This window comes from Eumetopias jubatus, unplaced genomic scaffold (genome assembly GCF_037043125.1).
Source record: "Eumetopias jubatus isolate StellerSeaLion01/CBP00866 unplaced genomic scaffold, mEumJub1_p1.0 scaffold_7, whole genome shotgun sequence".
Classification (NCBI taxonomy): domain Eukaryota; kingdom Metazoa; phylum Chordata; class Mammalia; order Carnivora; family Otariidae; genus Eumetopias; species Eumetopias jubatus.
The window spans coordinates 52,242,785-52,266,543 of record NW_028274813.1 but is presented as its reverse complement, the minus strand read 5'-3'; the positions used below and the strand labels follow the sequence as shown (position 1 = coordinate 52,266,543).

The 23,759-nt window shown below is 34.8% G+C and overlaps 1 pseudogene; it reads right to left on the bottom strand.

Moving 5' to 3' along the window:
- LOC114206150 (vasculin-like) overlaps positions 1 to 23,407 on the bottom strand; it is a 48,484-nt pseudogene extending 25,077 nt beyond the window's left edge.
- Positions 23,408 to 23,759: the final 352 nt, after the last annotated feature.

Genomic DNA, 23,759 nt, shown 5'->3' with positions numbered 1-23,759 from the left:
ATTGCATCTCTTAAAACCTCATTGCAAACAGTGAATCATGGAACACTACATCAAAAACTAATGATGTAATGTATGGTGATTAACATAACATAATAAAAAAAAGTAAAAAAAAAAAAGAAAATAAAGGAATGATTCTCCAAAAAAAAAAAAAAAAACCTCATTGCACCTCTTAAGTATAAATTAAAACAATGAGATAGCAAATGTTCCTCAAAAAATTGGAAACAAGTAAGAAAGATTGAAAATCCAGTGATAGTGGTGGGTGGGGTGCAGGATATTTTCATGCATTTTGGTACTCAAGTAAGTTGGTAGTCCTTTCGGAAACAATCTGGTAGAACCTTCCACCCAACTCCCCTCCCAAGTATATATCTGCTATGGACTGAATGTGTGTCTACAAAATTCATATGTTGAGGCTCTTACTCCCAATGTGATGGTATTAGGAAATGGGGACTTATGGAAGTAATTAGTGTTAGATGAAGTCATGAGGGTGGGTTCTTTTAAAGAGAGACATGAGGGAGCTTACTTTCTCTGTCTCAGAGAGGTCACAGCAAGAAGCCTCCTCTCTGCAAGCCATGAAGAAAGCTCTCAGCAGAACCTCACCATGATAGCACCTTGATCTCAGACTTCCAGCATCCAGAATTGTGGCAAAATAAATTTCTCTTCTTTAAGCTATCAGTCTATGGTATTTTCTTAAGGCAGTCTGAGCTGACTAATACAATATCCTAGAAAAAAATAATGTATAGTCATGTTCATTGAGTTTTTAACATTTTTTTCACTGGCAAAAAATGGAAGATGAACAACTAGAAAACAATGAACAAAGTGGCAATAAATACATACTTATCAATAATTACTTTAAATGTAAATGGATTAAATGCTCTAATCGAAAGACAGAGTGGTTGAATGGCTAAAAAATAAGACTCGTTATATGCTGCCTACAAGCAACTCATTTCAGACCTAAAGACACATGCCCATTGAAAGTGAAGGAATGGAAAAAGGTATTTTATGCACATGACTGTGAAAAAAAAAAGCTGGTGGAGCAATACTCATATCAGACAAAATAGACTTTAAAACAAAGACTGTAACAAAGACAAAGAAAGATATTACATAATGATAGAAGGATCAGTTCAAGAAGAGGATATAACATTCATAAATATTTATGCACCCAATACAGGAGCACCTAAATATATAAAGCAAATATTGATAGACATAAAGGGAGAAATTGACAGTGATATTAAAAATGGAGGATAGGTGAGGGAAGATGAATAGATGGAGCATTTTTGTGACAGTGAAAATACTCTGTGTGATACTAAAATGCTAAAAATACATAAATACATGCCTTTATGTATTTATCCAAACCCATGGAATTTGCAACACCAAGAGTAAACTCTAATGTAAACTATGAACTTTGGGTGCCAATGATGTAGCAGTGTAGATTCATCAACTGTAGCACGTGCACCACTCTGGCGCAGGATGTTGATAATGGGAGGCACTATGCATGTGTGGGGAAGTGAGTATATGGGATATCTCTGTACCTTCTGCTCAATATTGTTATGAACCTAAAACTGCTCTAAAAAATTTAAGTCTTTAAAAAAACAAGAGAGAATAAAACAAAACAAACACAACAAAATGGAGGTAACCCAATTATCCATAGTGGGTGGATTGTTAAAAGATGACAGATTCACACTTGAAGTATTATAGCAGATCTCTATTACTGACAGGAAAAGATCATTAAGAAAACAGGTAAGGAAAAAAAGTTAATATTTTCGAGGTATAATTCTTTTTATGTAAAATAAACATAAACATACAAGCAAAAGTCACATATTTTATATGTATATATGTATTTATATATTTTATATATACATATGTCAATACATTTAATAGTAATGCTAACAGCGATTGTTCATCTAGTAAGAGAAGGGAAATTTGATAGAAATCCAAAGAACCTTTACCATTATCTAAATTATTTGAAATCCTATGCAAGGATGAATTAACATAGTAATTGTATAATTAAAATTATTTTAAATAAAGACAATTGCAGAAAACTAAAAAAAAGTCAATGAGCAAAAAAGAGAATTGGCAGCTGGGAGTATTATGGGGATTGAGTGCTCCAAAGTACAAGAACATATTGCCTAGTCAGGTTTGTCTGATGTACTGGTTATATGTTGAAGAAATAAGAAAAAAACCCCTGAAAAACTGAACTGGAAATGTTTGTGTATGGTTTTTAGGGTTGGACTATGTTATGTGGATTAAGTTTTAAGCAGAAGTATGAGGTTATTGGACCTATATTTTACGAAGTTTTACCTGTTTGTACAAGATAGATTGGAGAAACTAGAGATGAGGTTTGAGGCGTGTGTGTGTGTGTGTGTGTGTGTGTGTGTGTGTGACAAATTACTGTATTACATCTCACAAAACAAACCTACAAATATACTACTGGTGGTCAGATTGTGCAAATAACTGGACACACTTACACATTTCTGTGTCTACATGATTTTTCCATCTTGGCTACTGCTATCTTTTATATATACTTCAGGAAATTTCAAGATGTCAGAATTACTAGAAGTTAGCAAAAGTTTTTACTTGGTTTTCAAGAACACTTGTTCTGCTTTTTTTCAATTCCCTTGACTTACATTCTTAAGAAATCCATGAACTTTATATCAGGCCAAAAAGACAGATGATACCTACTTCAGTGTCTATTTCAAGATATCTTTCTCACTTCTTAAAAAAAAAAAAAAAGATGGGTATTGAGAAAGTCATCAGTCACCACTGCCTTTCCTCTACTGGTGATAGAGATGGAGTCAGTCAACCTGAGCACCAGCCCAGTCAGCAGACTAGAAGGGACTTTTGAATTAAGAACACATTTCATGATATAGTTCTCCCTCCAGAATGCATCCTAATTTTAACTGTGAACTCTCCTTATTGTTTTTAAGAAGGGAAGTTGATGTTTTTATCTCAGGAAAACTGCCTACCTTTTTCTATGCTGTTTTTCATCGCTAAGGCTTTTTCAGGTTATCTATCTCATAATTTTAATACAAAACCACATTTCCCAATTGCATTCTCACCTCCTACAGCATGATTTTATATTTAATTAATTAATTAGTATTTGAGTATAGTTGACACACAATGTTACATTACTTTTAGGTGTGTAACATAGTGACTCAATATCTCTATTAGTTATGCTATGCCCACAAGTGTAGCTGCTATCTCTGACCATATAACATGATTACAGTATCACTGACTATATTCTGTAGGCTGTGCCTTTTATTTTCATGACATTCATTCTATAACTGGAAGACTGTATCTTCCACTCCGCATCACCCATTTTGCCCTCCCCACAGGCCCCTCCCCTCTGGCAACCCTCAGTTTGCTCTCTGTACTTATAGGTCAAATTCTGCTTTTGGTTTCTTTATTAATGTGTTTTTTTAGATTCTACATATAAGTGAAATTATGTGGTATTTGTCTTTCTCTCTTTCACTTATCTCACCTAGCATTATACCCTATAGGTTCATCCATGTTGTTGCAAATGGCAAGATCTTATGCAAATGAAAGATCTCTTTCCCTGATGATTAGTGATGTTGAGAATCTTTTCATACATCTGTTGGCCATATGTATGTCTTCTTTGGAGAAATGTTTGTTCATATCTTCTGCCCATTTTTAATTGGATTATTTGTCTTTTGGTGTTGAGTTGTATAAGTTCTTTATATATTTTGGATATTTATCCCTTATTGAATATATCTTCTCCCACTCAGCAGGTTGCCTTTTTGTTTTGTTGATGGTTTCCTTCACTGTACAAAAGCATTTTATTTTCATATAATCCCAATAGCTTATTTTTACTCTTATTTCCCTGGCCTTAGGAAACATATCTAGAAAATGTTGCTATGGCTGATGTCAAAGAAATTATTACCTATATTCTCTTCTAGGATATTTATGGTTTCAGGTAGCACATTTAGGTCTTTAATCCATTTTGAGTTTATTTGTGTGTTTTATTTGTATGTTGTTAGGAAGTAGTCCAGTTTCGTTCTTTTGCATGTAGCTGTCCAGTTTTCCCAGCACCACTTATTGAAAAGACTGTCTTTTTCCCATTGTATATTCTTATCTCTGTTGTCTTAGATTAATTGGTCATTAAATGTGTGTTTATTTCTGGGCTCTGTATTCTGGTCTATTGATTTATGTGTCCATTTTTGTGCCAGTACCATACTGTTTTGAATATGACAGCTTTGTAGTATATCTTGAAATCCAGAATTGTGATTGCTCCATCTTTGTTCTTTTTTTCTCAAGATTGCTTTGGCTATCCAGGGTCTTCTATCATTCCACACAAATTTTAGAATTATTTGTTCTAGTTTTGTGAAAAATGGTATTTTGATTGGGATTGCGTTGAGTAGTATGGACATTTTAATAATATATGAGTGTGGAATATCTTTCTATTTATTTATGTCATCGTCAATTTCTTTCATCAGTATTTTGTAGTTTTCATAGTATGGGTCTTTCACCTCCCTGGGTAAGTTTATTCCTAGGTATTTTATTATTTTTGGTGCAATTATAAATGGAATTGTTTTCTTAATTTCTCTTTCTGCTACTTTGTTATTAGTATATAGAAACCCTACTGTTTTATTAATTTTGTGGGAACTTTTTTCTGGGTATTAATTTTGTCTCCTGAAACTTTTCTGAATTCATTTTTTACTTCTAGTAGTTTTCGATAGAATCTTTAGGATTTTCTATGTATAGTAATATGTCATCTGCAAGGAATGACAGTTTAACTTCTTCCTTACCAATATGGATGCCTCTTATTTCTTGCTTTTTCTCTAAGATCAGGAACAAGACAAAGATGTCCACTCTCACCAATCTTATTCAACATAGTACTGAAAGTCCTAGCCATAGCAATCAGACTAAAGCCTGATTTTAAAAAGTTAAAAAGAGAAAAAGAAATCTGTTTTCTGTAGCACGTATTTGCTGCTACATACCTGTCAGGTTTTCAAAGGTGAAATTAAATTGGGGATGATAAATGAAGGTAGTGTTCTATTGATCTCTTCTTTTTTCAAATTCACTTAATTTTCCTTCTCCCCTCCATTATCAGTCTCCTACCTCAAACAATACCAGTGTCTGCTGCTCACACTATATTTAACTGGACAGACATTTGTTCAGTGCCTACTAATGCAAGTCCCAGAGCAAGAGAGCAGTCTTGTCTTAATTATGGTTGAGAATCCACTTTAAAAATATCAAAAAAGAAAAGAAATATAGTGGCCAAGAGTTTCTTGAGCACAGGATACTTTCATTCAACAAATATTGAACACTGGGTGCTAGGGACACAAACATGCTTTAGATGGCAACTCTGCCTTTTAGGGGCTCAGGTATACAGGGAAGCCTAAAGGTACACATGCAATTATAATACAATATCATAAGTGCTGTAACAGAGGTGTTTAAAGATTCTGCATAAGTTCAGACTAAAAGCAGACTCTGAATTCATGTGGAGAGAGGTCAAGGAAGGCATCATAAAGATGACACTCAGATGATCAAAGAAGTGCAGTAAAAAGGGAGTTTCAAGCAGTGTGCATGCCATGTGTCAAGGTAGAGAGAAGGAAAACACTTATTATTTGGAGAAAGGAAAATTGTTCAGTGTAGTTAGAAAATAGAGTTAGGGGGGCATGTGGGTGGCTCAGTCACTTAAGCATCTGCCTTCACCTCAGGTCATGATCCTAGGATCCTGGTATGGAGCCCCGTGTCATGTTCCCTGCTCAGAAAGAAAATAAAGTTAGTAGAGGGGAGTTTGGGGAAAAACTGAAAGTGGGGAAGGGCTGGGTGGGGTGCTCCTGCTGTTGGGAATGACCATTGTTCTCAATGTTTTACATGTTCTCTAACATTAACTCATCACAAAAATGTTAAGTATTATTAGCCCCATTTTACACAAAAGAAATCTAAGCCCAGATAAAGTAAAAACAAAACCAAAAATATCTCAAATTTACATAGACAGAAAATGACAGAGGCAAGATCTGAATTTAAGTCTAACCAAGCCTTAAACTCTGTATTCTGATTCATGGAAGAGAAGACAGTTAAGGGAAGTTTACTTGTGAAGAGCCTTGTATGCAGTGGAAATTTGAATTTTATGTATATGCAGTAGGAAGTCAAAGAAACATAAGTAATAGGAAAGGAATAGTCCATCATATAGAAAGAGGAAAGCATGAATTTTCCAGGATTTCTTTTGCTAATATTAGTGCTATAGTCATTAGTATGAGTTAAAGATTTGACTCAGGTCATACAATTGGGCGGGAACAAAATATAATTAAATTGTTCTATGGAAGTGGATGTAGTCTTCTATATAGAATTAAACTAAAATTATCATTTAGTTTAGGAAAGCACCCTGAAAAAGTAAAAAAGCTAAAGCTAGCTGACTGCAAGATTTTCAGTACATTCTCAGCTCCTTGAAATTTAAATGAATTAAGAACAGAGACCAACTCAAATACATTTGTAAAAGCACTGCTTCTGTGATTATTTAGGGTTAATGTCAACAACACAGGATCCAAACAAACCCAGTATGGCACAATGACTGTCTTAGCCAGGTTTTTCAGACTTGGTGATAAATTCAAAATCTGTATAAATTTAAAACAATTCTGTATAAATTTGTTACCATTGGGTGGAAATCAGTACATTACTGCCCTATATGTACTGATTTTTATCTGAAACAAAAGGCATACTGTAATCTGTTGTTCTATAGGAAATAAAGTACAAATCAAGAAGGGTCCCTATATTAGGCCTTATGATGTCCTTGAACTACGTGCAGAAAAACTCAATTGATACATAATGGTTTGTTATGTGTCAAATGCCTTTCTTTCTTTCTTTTCTTTCTTTCTTTCTTTTTCTTTCTTTCTTTCTTTCTTTCTTTCTTTCTTTCTTTCTTTCTTTCTTTCTTTCTTTCTTTCTTTCTTTCTTTCTTTCTTTCTTCCTTCCTTCCTTCCTTCCTTCCTTCCTTCCTTCCTTCCTTCCTTCCTTCCTTCCTTCTTTTCTTTCTTTTTCTTTCTTTCTCTTTCTTTCTTTCTTTCTTTCTTTCTTTCTTTCTTTCTTTCTTTCTTTCTTTCTTTCTTCTTTCTTTCTTTCTTCCTTCCTTCCTTCCTTCCTTCCTTCCTTCCTTCCTTCCTTTCTTCCTTCCTCCCTCCCTCGTCTCCTCTCTCTCTTTCTTTTTTAAAATGAGTGAAACCATTGATAAGATTGATGCATTAATCTTCTTATATTATCCTCTATTGCAAAGTATGTATGTGTTATAAAGGAAATCTTAAAATACTGTTTCATATTCATATTAGTTATTCATTAGAAAGTCAGAGTTCTGATGCTTCTACCTTCCTTGAAGCAGTTGTAGTTTATCAAGAGATCTTTAAAGAGATAACAGCAGGACAGGGTGTCCTGGTCATGAAGAGATACTTATCTGACACATAACTTATGAAGATGCCTTCTTTACTCCCCAAATCTAGTTTTAGATTCTTGCTATATATAGACAGCTTGGTCTAATTGACAATCTGTAGGATAAAACACAATCTTACTGTCACCCTTATAATAGAGATGGTTTTGAACCAAGCCAAAAATGTTTCAGAGATGCCCAGGATAACTCTGCTAAGAGCTAGGGTTCGTGTTTTTTTTTTTTTTTTCTTCTTTAAAGTTATTTATTTTTTCCCTTGCAGCTGACTTGGGGATCTGTAATTTACAGGTTGCCATGGAAAGGAGTCACATGTGTGATTTCCTATGGCAAAAGTGGCATCTTGTGAATGGTGAATATTCAAGGTGGCACCAGGCTGGCTCATCTATGCTGAGAATAATAGTTCATCTCTAAAACAACCAAAATCTTACTAGTCATAGTTGTAGCAGAGGGCACTGTTTCAGTGAGTTAAAAAACAATTGCCTAATACATTTTTCTACTCTCTGGAATGTGCCTGGTTGGACGGAGTAAGTTCTCCAGTGCTGGTGTGTCATTGTGCATATTTATATTTTGACCAGGACACATTGATTTCTTTTTTCAAACAACAAGTGCAATATTAATAAGAATACTGACTTGATATATTAGTGTTAATTAGTTTTTACTCTGTCAAAAATCACCTTTGCAATTTTTAAAGCAATCATGAAATCTCTTTGTAATATGCTGGGTTAGAAACCAATATTTGTTTAATTTAGTTGAGCTGTCTGCAAAAAAAAAAACCTCACAAGATTAATATGTTAAACTATTTTCATCATTCTGTGGATTGTTTTTCATTCTTTACAAGGAAGAGCTATTTAAGTTTTAGTTTTTAATATATTTCTCCAATCCTCATTCTCCTCACCCATTTCTTACCTCTTTCACTTATTAAAATAGATTAGCAGATAGTAGGATGGATGAAATAGATATGGAAATTGCCAAACGGTATGCATTCTGAAGATGTACAATTTCAGAGGTCAAGACATTAGAGAAGTCACCATTATGTATTAATCAGTATTTCTATCATGTTTTGATACACTTTGCACTTGGCTTCCTCTGACATGACTAATAAAATAGATTTATTTTAATGACTAAGAAGTTCTAGTTACAGAAACACAAGAAGAAATTTCTTGTTGTTTTTGACTATTTAAAAAAAATTTTTTTAACTTACTATTGATATGTATGGTTGGAATTCCCATTCCAATTCTGTTACCATAATTCAGGTCTCAATTCATCGTCTCTTTCAAGATTTATGAATCTAGATAGTTATTTTCTACTGTTCTCTGATCACTTTGAATGACTATACTTATATGCCTTATCTTTTATATACCATTTTCATAAATACAGCTTCTTTTAATTCACTACCCACCACTGCATATTGATATATGTATGTCTATCAACATACTACCTTTCAAACATTACATATGAACAACACTATTTCTTTCTTGTTTCTAGCTGCCTTGATCACAGAAGACCTAGAGATTTCACCTGAAGTGTATAGAATTTGCCTTAAGTAGGTATCCAAGACAAGTGCTAAAATGAAAAAGGTAGAATCACTAACCCTCAAAGACAACATCCCTAATCCCCCATAGTAACATGCAAAAAAACTCCATTCCCTTGGGGTACCTGGGTGGCTCAGTTGGTTAAGCTTCTGCCTTCCACTCAGGTCATGATCCCAAGATCCTGGGATGGAGCCCCACATTCCACACACCCCCCACTGGGCTCCCTTCTCAGCGGGAGGACTGCTTCTTCCTCTCCCTCTGCCTGCCACTTCCCCTGCTTGTGTTCTCTCTCTCTCCACCATGACCCCGTCAAACAAATAAATAAATAAAACCTTTAAAAAAAAAACCCTCCATTCCCCAGCTCCCCCACCACTTAGTTTGTGCAGAGAAAGTGTCATCATGAACAATTTTTAGGTTTTTGTCAGATTTAGTTTTCCAAATGCATGTTCATGAAGCCAGAGAGTGACTGGGTAGAATCCCAGCAGAGTAAGATAGAACAAACCAAACAAAAACAAAAACAAAAACAAAAACAAAAAAAAAACCTGAGACTGAAAAGAGGGAGAAATGTGAGAACTCAAGGGGAAACGCTAAAATGAAACCAGAGGGAAGTACTAAAGAAGGAGAGAGAAACATTACAGAGTGAGAAAAGAAGTAAAAGAAAAATGAACAGATTGTAGACAGAATCATTCTAGAACTGAACATATCTGAAGTGTCAGGCAATACATCTCTAAAAATGTATTTTGGAGTGCAGTAATTTCTTTTTAATACTAGACTATTCTCAAGTGTTATGAAAGACATGAGATTCAGTGTCAATTGTACTCTTGGTATTCATTATTTCTGTATGGACACAAAGGAAACCACAAAGCTAATAAAAAGAGGTAGAAGGCAGTTTTCATAAAAGGGGAAAAAGAAACAATGTGTTGGCATTACTGGAAAAAGCATTTTAGGAATACTACTATTCTAATTGCTTAAGCATCTGTGCTCTGAATTGTAGGCAGCTTTGATGATATTATTGCCAAACACTGATTTGAAATCAAATCTCTTGGACATTTCTATTATATTTCTAAAAAAGCAAAAGAATTATATGTCATGACCTAGTGAGATTTATTCCAGATGTGCCAGGCTGGTTCAACATTTGAAAATTAATCAATGTAAATCATCATATAAATTGACATAGCAGAAACATTTGACAATATCCGGTAACCATTCATTATAAAAAAAAAACTCTCAGCAAACAAAAAATTAAGGGGAAAATTCTCAATTTTCTTAAAATATCTATAAAAAATCTACATAAAACATACTTATTAGTAAGAGACTAGATGCCTTCAAGATCAGGAGGAAAACAAGGATGTCTTCTCTCACCACTCCTATTCAACATCTTACTGGAAGGCCTACATAGTGCAATATGACAAGAAAAGGAAATTAAAGGGATACAGATCAGAAAGGAAGAAATACAACCATCTTATTCACAGATGATATGATTATCTATGTAGAAAATCCCGAGCAATCTACTAAAAAGCTCCTGTAACTAATAAGCAAATACTGGGAGATAGCAGTATACAAATTTACTATTATTATTTTTGGAAAAAATACCTTATCTATTAGAAGAGTTAAGAGTAAGAAAAATAACAGATTCTATTTTACCTTCATTTATTCTTTCTCTGATGTTTTTTCTTTTTTAGAAAATGTAGATCTGAGTTTCTGATTTAAGCATTTTTCTTTTCTCAAACTTTTAACGTTTCTTTTTGGGCAGATCTGCTGATTATGAATTCCCTCAGCTTTTGCTTGAGAAAGTTATTTTTTTTCTCCCTTTTGAATTGAGTTCAAAATTGTTCTTTTACCTGCCTTTTAGTAGACCTTGTAATTTTTGTTGAAATCTGCACTTGATATATTGGGTAACAGGAACTGAAGTAAATAGGCATGATGGTTTATCTTAATGTGATAGCAACAGTTGGACTATGTTCAATACTTTCTGTAGTTGTTGGTATCAGAGAGTTTAAATTCCTCCAGCATCCTTGTTTTTGTCTCCTCTGTTGTCTTTGGGTTTCCCTAAGACCTCTTTCTTAAATAGAGTCTGAACCTTGCATTTCTTTCAACTCAATCCACTATTTTTATACTGTTGATGTGGTAGTAAGGACTGGTGGAAGGGAAGCATTCTGTACTCTGATGATTGAATCTTTTAGTGAGCTTATGTCCCTGAAGTGACCTTCACAGGTGTTTTTCACATTCATTTTCTCTCCCACTTAGGTGAGACAGGAAGGCTAGGAGAGGGCTGAAGTTGAGTATTTCCCTTCTGTCTATGTGAGATAGGACCCTAGTAATTTTTCACTGGGGAGTAAGGCTTTGTTATAGTATATTTTGAAATAGATACTTTCCCCCTTCCCCTGTCAAAGAAATGAGGTGATTTTTCTTGGTTCCTCACTGTGAGAACCTGGTGGCATTCCTGGAGATAAGATGCATAAAAGTGTGGTGGCAGGATACAAGATTAATATACACAAGTCAATTTCTTTCCTATATACCAGCAATGAACAACTGGAATATATAAATATATTTTGAAATGTAGAAAATTCCATTTATGATAATGCCAAAAATCTACTTAGGTGTATATCTAACAAAATATATATAGGATCTATGTACAGAAAACTATAAAACTGATCAAAGAAAATTTAAATGGAGAGATATTTTAAGTTCATGGATTGGAAGACTTAATATTGTTAAAATTTCCATACTAGGCAAAGTGATCTACATATTCAGTGAAATCCATGTCAAAATCCCAATTTTTTTGTGGACATATGAAAAACAATCCTAAAATTAATATGGAACCACAAAGGACTCCAAGTAGCCAAAATAATCTTGAGAAAGAACAAAGGTAGTGGCATCACACTTCCTGACTTCAAGATATATTACAAAGTTACATTAATCAAAAGAGTATAACCCTGCTATTAAGACAGACATATAGATCAGCAGGATAGAATAGAGAACCCAGAAACTTACCTCTGCATATATTGTCAACTGATCTTTGATAAGGGTGCCAAGAATACGCAATGGAGAAAAGATAGTCTCTTCAATAGATGGTGTTGGAAAAACTGGATATCCACATGCAAAATAATAAAATTTGTTCCTTATCTTATACCATACATAAAATTAACACAAATGTGTTAAAGATTTAAATGTAAGATTTTTGGGGGGAAGAAAACTGGACAGCCACATGCAAAGGATGAGAGTGGACCACTATATTATACCATACACTAAAACTCAAACATGTATTACAGACTTGAAACTGTAAATCTCTTATAAGAAAACATAAGGGAAAAGCTCACATTGTTCATGGCTATGACTTTTTGGATTTGACACCAAAAGCAAAAATAAACAAGTAGGATGACACCAAACTAAAAAACTTCTGCATGGCAAAAAAACAAAACAAAAAACACCCAACACCCTGCCCAAAACAAAATAAAACAAACAAAACCAACCATCAACAGAATGAAAAAGCAACTTACAGAATGGGAGAAAATGTTTGCAAATCCTATATCTGATAAGGAGTTAATATCCAAAATATATAAAGAACTCCTACAACTCAATAGCAAAAAAACCCAAACTATCTGATTAAAAAATGGGCAGAGAAACTGAGTAGTTATTTTTCCAAAGGAGACATACAAATGGCCAAAAGGTACAGGAAGAGGCACAATACAACTAATCCTCAGGAAAATGTAAATCAAAAACACAATGAGACATCACTCCATACCTGTTAAATGGCTTGGTGAGGATGTAGAGAAAGGGAAATTTGTGCACTCTTGGGAATGTAAATTGGTGCAGCCACTATGGGAAATAGTTTGGAGGTTCATAAAAAAATTAAAAATAGAACTATCATATGATCCAGCAATTCCACTGCTGGGTATATATCTGAAGGAAATGAAATCAGTATCTTGAACAGATAATCTGTATTCCTGTGTTTAATGCAGCATTATTTACAAGAGCCAAAACATGGAAACAATCTAAATGTCCATTGATAGTTGAATGGATAAAGAAAATATGGTGCATATATATGGAATGGAATATTATTTATTTATTTATTTATTTATTTATTTATTTATTTATTTAATTTTTTAAAGATTTTATTTATTTATTCATGAGAGAGAGAGAGGCAGAGGGAGAAGCAGGCTCCCAAGGAGCAGGGAGCCCGATGCGGAACTCGATCCCAGGACTCTGGGATCATGACCTGAGCTGAAGGCAGACGCTTAACCATCTGAGCCACCCAGGCGCCCGGAAGGGAATATTATTTAGTCATAAAAAGGAGATCCTGCCATTTGTGACAACATGGATGAGCATTGTGTTAAGTAAAATAAGATAAAGACAAAAACTGTATGATCTCACTTATATGTGGAATCTAAAAAAACCTGAACTTTCAGAAACAGAATAGATTCGTGTTTGACAGAGGCATAGTGGTGGGGGAAATGAATTAAGGTGGTCAAAAGGTACAAACTTCCAATGATAAGTAAGTTCTGGGATGTAATGTACAGCATGGTGACTATAGCTAACAGTACTGTAATGTATATTTGTAAGTGGCTGAGTAGATCTCAAAAGTTCATATCACATAAAAAAATTGTCACTGTGTGAGGTGAAGGATGTTAACCAAACCTATTGTGGTGATCATTTTGAGATACACACACACACACAGACACACACACACACAGACACACACATATAAATATATGGTCATTATGTTGTTCACCTTAAACTAATACAGTGTTATATGTCAATTATATCTCAATAAAACTGGAAAAAAAGAATTACATGCTTTTTACTATAGTCAGCCAAAGTATAATTTTATATAACAGAGAGACTCTGATATTGATTCCTATATCATTAGAGAACTGATAAAGTTTTGGCTAGGTGTGACCAAGACAATTAGTTTTGCTCTCCTAGGCCTGAATTGAATTCTCTTTGACATGAACTACAATTTTTAGTAGTTCTCTTCTGAGTGTACACTGAACTTCTTGGAAAAGATTATCTCATTTTGAGGTAATAATAGCAAACATTTATACAGCATTCACCATGGAACCAGCATATTTCAAGTGTTTTAAGGTGTTAGTTAACTGCTTAAGGCTCACAACAACCCTTTTGGATGGTTGTTACTAATATTTCTGTTCAACAAGGGTGGGAAATTATTTTCACATTCTATAAGGGGCAGAGAAGGGCTTATGAAATTAACTGCTAACTATAGAGTTCTCCCTAAAGATGTGACTTTGGGTTATTGGAGTCCATATTACTATATTACTACATTTTTAGTTTGTATATGATAGTGTTCAATATACAGGTTTTATTTTTATCTTTTTTGTGATTAACAGGTCTTTTATTGGTAGTGAACTAGAGCAAACAATCAGAATAGTACATATGCAGTATTCAGTACACACAGTAAAAATTAAAGAAATTCAAAACCTGTATAAAACAAACACTAGAGAAAAATCATACAGCTTAAGAGATACAGTGGTAAAGGTCCCCTCCATCCTTTGATTACAGTGTGTACTCTATACCCAATAGAACTTACCACATTTACCAAATAAGAAATACAGACTTTTTAGTATTGAGTATATTTAAGAGGATTAAACACATTTTCTAAGAATCTTGCAATGACAAATAGGTGACCCTTTAGCTGGTAAGCAGACTTAAGGGGGAAAGTGGGGAAAGGAAATTAATATTACTTTTTAATAATTTCCCATTTTCCAAACACTGTTTTCATAACAGAAATGTTTTACACTTGCACAATATTAAATACTTTATTATACATGGAAGCCTGTCGTAGGCTGATTACATAAGACTGCCTACAACCAGTGGTACTTTTCTGATATCAGAAGAACTACATAAAATTGAAATATCACCAAAAGTACATAAAAAATCAGCATAAACATCAAAGTACATTAAACAATATAATCAGGAAAAAATACAATTAATGCACAGGTTTTAAATAACAGCTATGTTCAAAAGAAAGTTTTGTTTCCTCTGAAATGTTCAAAAGAATGCTGCCTGTCTGCTCCATATACCATTTCAAAGAATGACCAACTTCTGCTTGCCACTATCTCATTGCTGTCTGACCTCAGCTTTCAATGTTCTTCAACATTCTGCCCTCTGAGTGTTCTGCCCCAGCTGCTATGATGGAAAGGAATTCTAACCCGTTTCCTGTGATTGCAAGACTATCTTCTTGATTGAGATCCAAGAGGAAAACTGATTCTCAGGCCACCCACACCTCCCCGCCAGGCCAGTAGGCATCAGTGCTCCTTAGTTGTGTCCTTGATACAATTTTGAACTTAAAACTTTTGACTTACCTAATGAAAAGTATTTGAACACAGATTTCTAAGATACCAAATGTTAATAAGAACCATCAAATACCTAGTAATGGTTTCTTTGCTTGATCAAAGATCTCCACAGGAAGGAGATTGGCAATTCAGTAGGTGGCACTTTTCCCACGAGCTAGAACTAAAGCAAAACCCCAGGAATTCAACCCACCCTGGGAACAGGTATCTTTCCACTGAGAAATGGGACAAAGGAAGCATTTATTTATGGTATTAAAAATATTTTTTTTGAAGTGCTCAGGTGCGCTGGTTAAAATCCAGTTTGGATAATTACATTCTTTTCACAGAAGTTCCACCTACAATTATAACTGCCAACTCCAATTTTACCAACAGTTTGAATTCTAAATAGTCTCTTTTTGACACACATTGTTTTTGAGTTTCATTTTGCAATGACTAGCCAATTGCCCTCCCCGTCCCACACCTTCTCCCTGTAGCTAACTGAGATGAAATAGCACAGGAAAATATTTTGGGGTATAATTAAGTGATTTGAAATGAATGGCACTATATTAAAGTGATGTAGTACTTATTAAAACAATCTGATTATGTAAACTCTCATAGATTTTGGAATTTTTCTGATGATGAATACCTTTTGGCTTTTTCATTTGTGATATCATGCAATATATCACAACATGGTGTACTATATTTTTTTCTCCAAAAAATAGTTATGTTTTATGATTCTTCTTTTAAATACGTGAGTCTATCACTTGCCTGATGAAAACATATTCATGCTGTTCATATTCATTACATATAGCATGACATAATGTACTTGAAAGATAAAGCACTTTACATGGAAGACATAGAGTACTTCACTACACATATATCAAATCCCTTCCATGAACTGAGAAATACATGAAAGAAAGTTTGTTTTTGTTCTCAAAGAACTTATGATTTTTAAACTGAGAGAATCAAAAATACCAGGAATTTTTCTTAAACCTAATATTCAGAAGAGATAAGTTATATCTTAAGGTCAAAGCAGTTTTTTTTTAAGATTTTATTTATTCATTTGAGAGAGAGAGAGAAAGCACAAGAGAGGGGAGGGTCAGAGGGAGAAGCAGACTCCTCGCTAAGCAGGGAACCCAATGCAGGACTGTATCCTTGGGACTCCCAGATCATGACCTGAGCTGAAGGCAGCCGCTTAAGCGGCTGAGCCACCCAGGTGCCTAAGGTAAAAAAAGTTTTGAGAAATAATCTCATTACTGTCCCTCTGTTTCCTCTGTTCTTCCATCCTTTCGTACCTCATTCTTATTCTCAAATTTCAGAGAAACACATTCTAAGTTTCTTATTCTTCCTACCAGCCTCTTTTGCTTTAGCGTTTTGTGTTTTCCTTTCCTTACCTTGCAGCCTCCTCTAAGACTGAGTATGTGTAATGAATTTCAACTTCCCATTATTACCTATATAATGCATCATAATCACTGTTCAGATAAACCAAACTAAATCTTTTGGAAACACTGAGAACTTTAAAAAGTACAAAGCATAGTCATTCAATGACTACTTATTGTGCAATCATTTTAAGACATATTTAGAAATGTTAGATGCAATGACTGTTAATTTACTTTTAGTTTACCAAACCAAAGCCTATGTCAAATCTCAAGCCTTCACAGCACTACTAGAGTAAAGTTAGCTTATACATCTGCTCCTCCTATTCTCTGTCCTGAGTTTCAGTCATCTAATGCCAACTTCTTCAGATGTCATTGTAGTCAGCAACATCCACAGTACCCGAGCCTCCTCAGTAGTCTGTTATCTCTCTTTCAAAGTATATGTCAACCCTATTGCCAGTCTCCAGTTCCAACTTGTATTCTAATGGTAGCAAGAAAGTAAAATTAAATCCTTGTTAGTACTCCTTTTCATATAGTGAGGGAGGAAAACAAGCATATATTATGAAAAAACATGTTACTCATCTGGATGATGTAATTCAGAGGCTATCTTTAGGTTTTCCTATCTCAAAGTAAAGGCAACAGGCAAGAACATAGAAACTATTGTAGGGGCCAAGGGCAGGCCACCCCAAGATGGCTACTTTGCATGAAGATTATTTCTGAGCTAAAGGCAAACGAGACCCTATGACCCTCAAGAGAAATTTTTGCTCCTCCCTTTATGTAGAAGAATCTAAATTGGGGTCTTTCCCAGAATAAGGATTATTAGCAGAGATACATTTTATCTGAGTGACCCATCTATATGGCAGGGCAAACATCTAATTACCAAACATCTGCTCTTCTTTTTATTGCCCTGTGAAGTACATTCATCTCCTCAGAAGTCGCAGATTCCTTTCCCCTTCTCCTTGGTTCAGGACGACCTAGATACCTCATTTTGCCTGACTGTCTTTGGAATTTCCAAGTCTATGTGTATTTCTCATACATAAGCTATTAAATTTAATTTTCTCTTATTAATCTGTCTCATGTCAATTTGATTCTTAGTCCAGCTGGAAGGACCTTTGAAGGGGACAGGAATTCTTGCTCCTGGACACTATGAAACTTGAATAAACGAAATCCATATTTGAAAAATATGGAGTCAGAAGGTTCTAATTAAAGTTGTCTTACCTCAGGCAATGGGACAGTTACATACCTGTTTGATACGAAATGCCCTCAAACATCTGAAACCGCTGTTTAATACTTATCAACTGACAAGGACTCCCTTCTTGACCAAACTTCAATCAGATTCTTTGAGCCCTCTTCTTCTTTTTTTTAAGATTTTATTTATTTATTTGACAGAGAGACACAGCGAGAGAAGGAACACAAGCAGGGGAAGTGGGAGAGGGAGAAGCAGGCCTCCTGCTGAGCAGGGAGCCTGCTGAGCAGGGAGCCTGATGCAGGGCTCGATGCAGGGTTCCATCCCAGGACCCTGGGATCATGACCTGAGCCAAAGGCAGATGCTTAATGACTGAGCCACCCAGGTGCCCCTGAGCCCTCTTCTTGGTTAGGCCCTATCCTTGGCTGGCTGAGCCCAGTTTTGGTAAAGAATACTATTGAGCTCACTTTCAGCAAAAAATCCTGCTAAGCCAGTTTAGCAAGAATCCCCCTCCCTTGATATCCATCATGAGCTTTTCCCCCCACTCCTGATGTATAATTACATTCCCCTTTGCAATTTTCTATTTAGTGACTCCTTTACCATGCCTATTTGCTATAAATCCCAGCTGCCACTATTATATTCAGAGTTGAGTTCAATGTTTCTCTCTTATTACAATAGTCAGGAATAAAGTCTTCCTTGCTGTTTAACTACACCCAGTACAATTTTTCTTTGACAGAATCAAAGGGTGAGCTTGATCCAAATATCTTCAATCCTAGCCTAGCACAATATGAAGCACCTACCACTTTTATAGATAGTTTTTGAGTGATAGACTTTCAAAAATACAAATATATAATGTAAGAGGAGCATGTATTAACATCTGTTTGCCTTCAGTAGGGTATTTAAGGGGTGGCACACATGACAGGTAAATTTTAATCAGAAAGGAGGGTTCTTCAAAATTTTTATAGGATTAGGAGTTTATCTGATGAGAGTAGGTGTCTATCTAAGACCACAGTGGGGGATTCCAGGCAATTTGGCTTTGGAGTGGAAAATAGCTCACACATGAGGTACAAGTTGTCAAAAGGGAAGAAAGAAGGAAGACTATAAAACAGGAAATATTTGGACACCAGAGATGGCAAGGATATAATTGACATGGATTTTGCTGTTCCTCAGGTTTGTATACTCTTACTACAAAATAAGGTCTAGCAAACACCTTAGATGGCACTGGAAAGAATAAAGTCACAGATAGAGGATTCCCCTCATAACTTACTGAGCTTTATAAATGAAGGAGAACTTCATTTCTCTCAAGTCTGACCCAGGGATCTTAGCTGAAAATGTTGCTTGTTTCCCTTAGGAAATATAGAGGCAGGGTGGAACAATACCATTGGCCATTTCAGTCAAATACTGAAAAATTTTAACAAAAATTAGGCAAATAAGAGATTTATTTTTTTTGTAATTTATAAAACATTTAAACATTCTCATTCTTTACATATGCCATTTAGATCAATTTTCAAGTATCTGTGAGATCATTTTATCTGTTTAAATGTGAATAGCACTAACCTACTCAGAATAATAGGGGAGAAAATCCTGACAAAAATGGCACTAAAGCCCTTTATAGAGATGTAAGTCTATAAAAGTAATAACGAGAAAAAGGTGAATATTACCCCTAAATTCTAGCAGTATATTTGCTTTGGCAGAAACAGAAATGATCCTTATGCATTAATTTTATCTTAGATTATACAAGTGTGTACATCAGAATCAAAAGCTGCTTTCATGGCTCCTCCCATTAAATTTAGTGGGTATTGTCCAAGTGTGTCAAACTGGTCAGATATTGCCAATTCCAGCAAAGAATCTGATGAGATTCTGACCATTTGAAAGTAATTAAAACAGAACAATAAACACAAAGCTCTTCTACTCCCACAGCAGAATGCTACTTTTCTGAATGTAAAGTGGGTATAAAGGACAATTGTGTTGCATAGAGAAGTATGAATAGAGTCAGGAAGTCACCACTTATGCTCCTGCCTAGCAAGCACTTCAGAGGTCACCCAATCAGAAATCACTCAGGAAGTCTTTTCATCTCTGCAGACATATGGTTAATTATAAAAACTGAGACTGAGACTGACACTGAAAAAGGCTAAAAAGCTCACCGTTTGTAGAGCAATGCCTGTGAATGAACACAATTATCACATGAGTCTTCCCACTTTAAAACAAGAATGTTTTAGTCTATATGTAATATAGTTAACAGCTATCGTACACACACCTAATGCAACCTGATTCTCTAATGGACAAGTTCTCCCTCGTTGCTCCCACAAATTTGACAGGTCAACTTAAACAGGAATTTTCTTGGAGGCTTGCCATCTTGCTCAAGTTGCCAGACCCATGAAACTGCTTTAACAGATTTGCAAGGAGCCTATTGATCTGCTCAGATTCATCTTCTGGAACATGCACAGCTTCTGTCTTCTCTGCCATCTTTCCTCCAATATGTCTTTGTTTCATTTTCCTGGGGGTTTCCCTTTTCCAAATATATTCACTGTAAAAATGACCTTCAATAAATCCATTTCAGCACTTTTCCATAAGTACAAAAAATCCATTCTTCATAGCTCTAAAAATCAAGGTTGAATCTTCATAAAAGAGCCAAGCACTTCAAAGTATGGCTACCTTACCTTTGTACTCTTGTTTATATGTTGTCTTTGTGGTTTAAAAACATTTATAACTTTCACCTTATTTCACTTACTTAAGATTAAAATGTCCATTGAAAAAATAATAAAAAATAAGTTTGACTCTAACTACCACCTTCTAGTTTCTTCATTATGCCATCTCTTTCCTGAATGAATAGACTACTATACCCTATTTGACCAAGATCACACCAAATTTAGTACATAGGAATGCCACCTAAGGGGTGCCTGGATGGCTCAGTCAGCTAAGCGGCTGCCTTCGGTCTGGTCGTGATCCGAGTCCGGGGATGGAGCTCCACATCAGGCTCCTTGCTCAGCGGTGCCACTCCCCCTGTTTATGCTTGCTCTCTCCCCTCTCCCCCGTGTCAAATAAATAAATAAAATCTTAAAAAAAAAGGAATTGTAAACAGAAATGCCACCTAAAACCTCATAATATTAATGCGGATTTTTTTTTAAAGTTTAACCCAGGATAAGACTTTGTCTTTCCAATATTAACTTAAGCTAAATTCAAGATGAAGCTACTGAAGTTTTCCTAACTTTTGATATTATGGCATTGTTTTAAATATGGCTAACAGCTACAAAATAAAGAATGTTATTTAAATGATATTTTATAACTTGATACTCTTATGGATGCATATAGTCCAATGACTTCCAGCTACAGAGAAGGTACAGATGAGCCATCTCCAATACACACACACACACACATACACACACACACATATATATAGGCATACAAATATCACATACATTTATTATATATGCATTCACAAGAGATAAAAAGCTAGAAGACAATAAATAAACCCTTCACGCATATAATAAGCACACGTGCCTTCTACTCGCACTATTCAATTTAAAAGTATTTTCTTGCTCCTCAAATATTGTTTATAGTCCTCAAGTGAAAAAAATTCTCTAGAAAAGGGAAACCTGTGCACTGGTGGTAGCAATATAAATTGGTGCAGCCACTATGGAAAAGAGTATGGAGGTCTCTCAAAAAATTAAAAATAGAACTACCATATAGTTCAGGAATTCTACTGCTGGTTATTTATCCAAAGTTAAATGAAATCGCTATTTTAGAACAGATATCTGTGCACCTATATTCACTGAAGTAGCCAAGACATGGAAACAACCTAAGTGTGCACTGGTGGATGAATGGATAAAGAAAATGTGGTACATATATACACAATGGAGTATCATTCAGCCATAAAAAAGAAGGTTATCCTGCCATTTGTGGCAACATGGATGGACCTTGCGGGCATTATGCTAAGTGAAATAAGTCAGAGAGCAAGACAAATAGTGAATGATTTCACTTATATGTGGAATCTAAAAAAATCTGGACTTGCAGAAACTGAGAACAGATTGGAAGTTGACAGAGGTATAATGGGAAAAATGGGCAAAGTTGGTTAAAAGGCACAAACTTCCAATGATAAGATGAATAAGTTCCAGAATGTAATGTATAGCACAGTGACTATATTTAACAATACTGTACTGTATATTCGGAAGTTGCTAAGAGAGTAGATCTTAAAAGTTCTCATAGCAAGAAAAATAATTTTGTTAAAATCTGTGAGAAAAAATTACTTCAATTAATCCATATTCTGGAATCAACAATTGTTGGGTTGTTGATTGTACAAACTTTTCCTAGCCATCCTGCTTAACTGGAGAATCTGACACTAACAAAATATACACTCTTGATTGATAGAAAACAAAAACAACCAGAAAACCAAGAAAACCTTCTCTACAATATTCCTAAAATGCCATTCTTCATAAAACTTCCATGATAACCTACCACCCTCCCAGATGACTGAATGTATTTTCTACTTTGAACTGTCAAAGCAGTGTGAATCTGAACCATCCATCTATTCACCTGTCTGTTTTCTTACTCATTCAATCCATAGTATTTTCTAATGTATTGCTGGAACTGTATTAGGTGTTTAGGAAAACATGTACCAATCCTTGCTAAAATTAGGAACCTGTGGTCTATCACTGGGGATGGACAGTAATTTCACAAAAATCAAACACATTTGTAATTATAGAATTGAATATTATTTCTTTTGTTCCTCTGCTAGAATATGAGAACATTAAGAGCAAGTACTGTGCAAAAGGATACTGTGTATCCTTTTATAGTTTCTAAAATATTATTTGCACCAAATAGCTATTTAGTTAAATATTAAAAATTAACAAGGCTTTGTATCTAATTCTGACCTAATTTTAATGAAAATTTTTGTCTTGATGATTTTTATTCTTCCAGGACAGTTGTTCTGCTTGAGAATTCTAGTTGTTAGGAAATTTTATCAGGTAGGAACTAACTTGGCTTTCAGGCTAATGTATGAAAGATTTCTGGTGATGACTATGGAAGTCAGAAAAAAAATACTCAACTATAGTTAAAGTTTCAGTTATGTTTTTTGTAGAGAGTTGTAAAAAATAATTGTTTTATTGTAGAATACAAGTATGTATAGAGAAAATTTCTCTTGAGTATACAACTTGATGATGAAATTTCCACAAAGCAAATATCTGGAATAAGCATCCAGAACAAGAAAAAGAACTGTAAATCCCTATGCCAATACAAAATCATAGGATGATTTTGATCCTAGTTGGCAAAACTCACTTTATACAATGACTATCACGTTGCCCTGCACAGATAATATTTTATAAGAATACTAAATATTCTAAAAATTTTAATACAATCTGCCTGATTTCTTTTAGATAAAGGGGCTATACTTATTTTTATGCTTGTACTATTAAGTAAAGTAAAAATGTGCCTCTCATAGCAAGTGATTTCCCACAAATACATACCAGTTGAATACTCAAATCTGTGCTGGAATCCTTTGCCCTCTTGGTCTTCTGTTGCTCCTGTTTTGACAACTCCCATGACTGAGTGAGCCTGTCCCTTTGTCTGTTCTCAGAGCTTCTGACTATTACTGGACTCACCATAACTTCATGCTGGGTGTTCACCATGCTGAGAAATTCTTTGTTTCATCTCTTGTTGACTTCTATTTGGTTACTGGAAGTGGCAGTTTCCAGTTGGTTTGAATTCTGCTTTAGCTCACAACTCTAACTTTTAGTACTTTATTTGGTTTGTATTTACAGAAAAGTGTGAATTATAATTTTTAAATTTGATTCTCACTTAATTTTTCTCCTCGGTGTTAATGTTCTACTTGGCCTTTTTATTCCCTAATTACTCAGCAGTGTTCTTTACTCAATTCTAGTTCTTTTTGACTTTCTGTAGCATTCTACACTGTTATGCCTCTACAATACCTGTATATATTGGGTACAAAAGGAAGTGCTCCTCTTTTCTTTCCCTCTATTC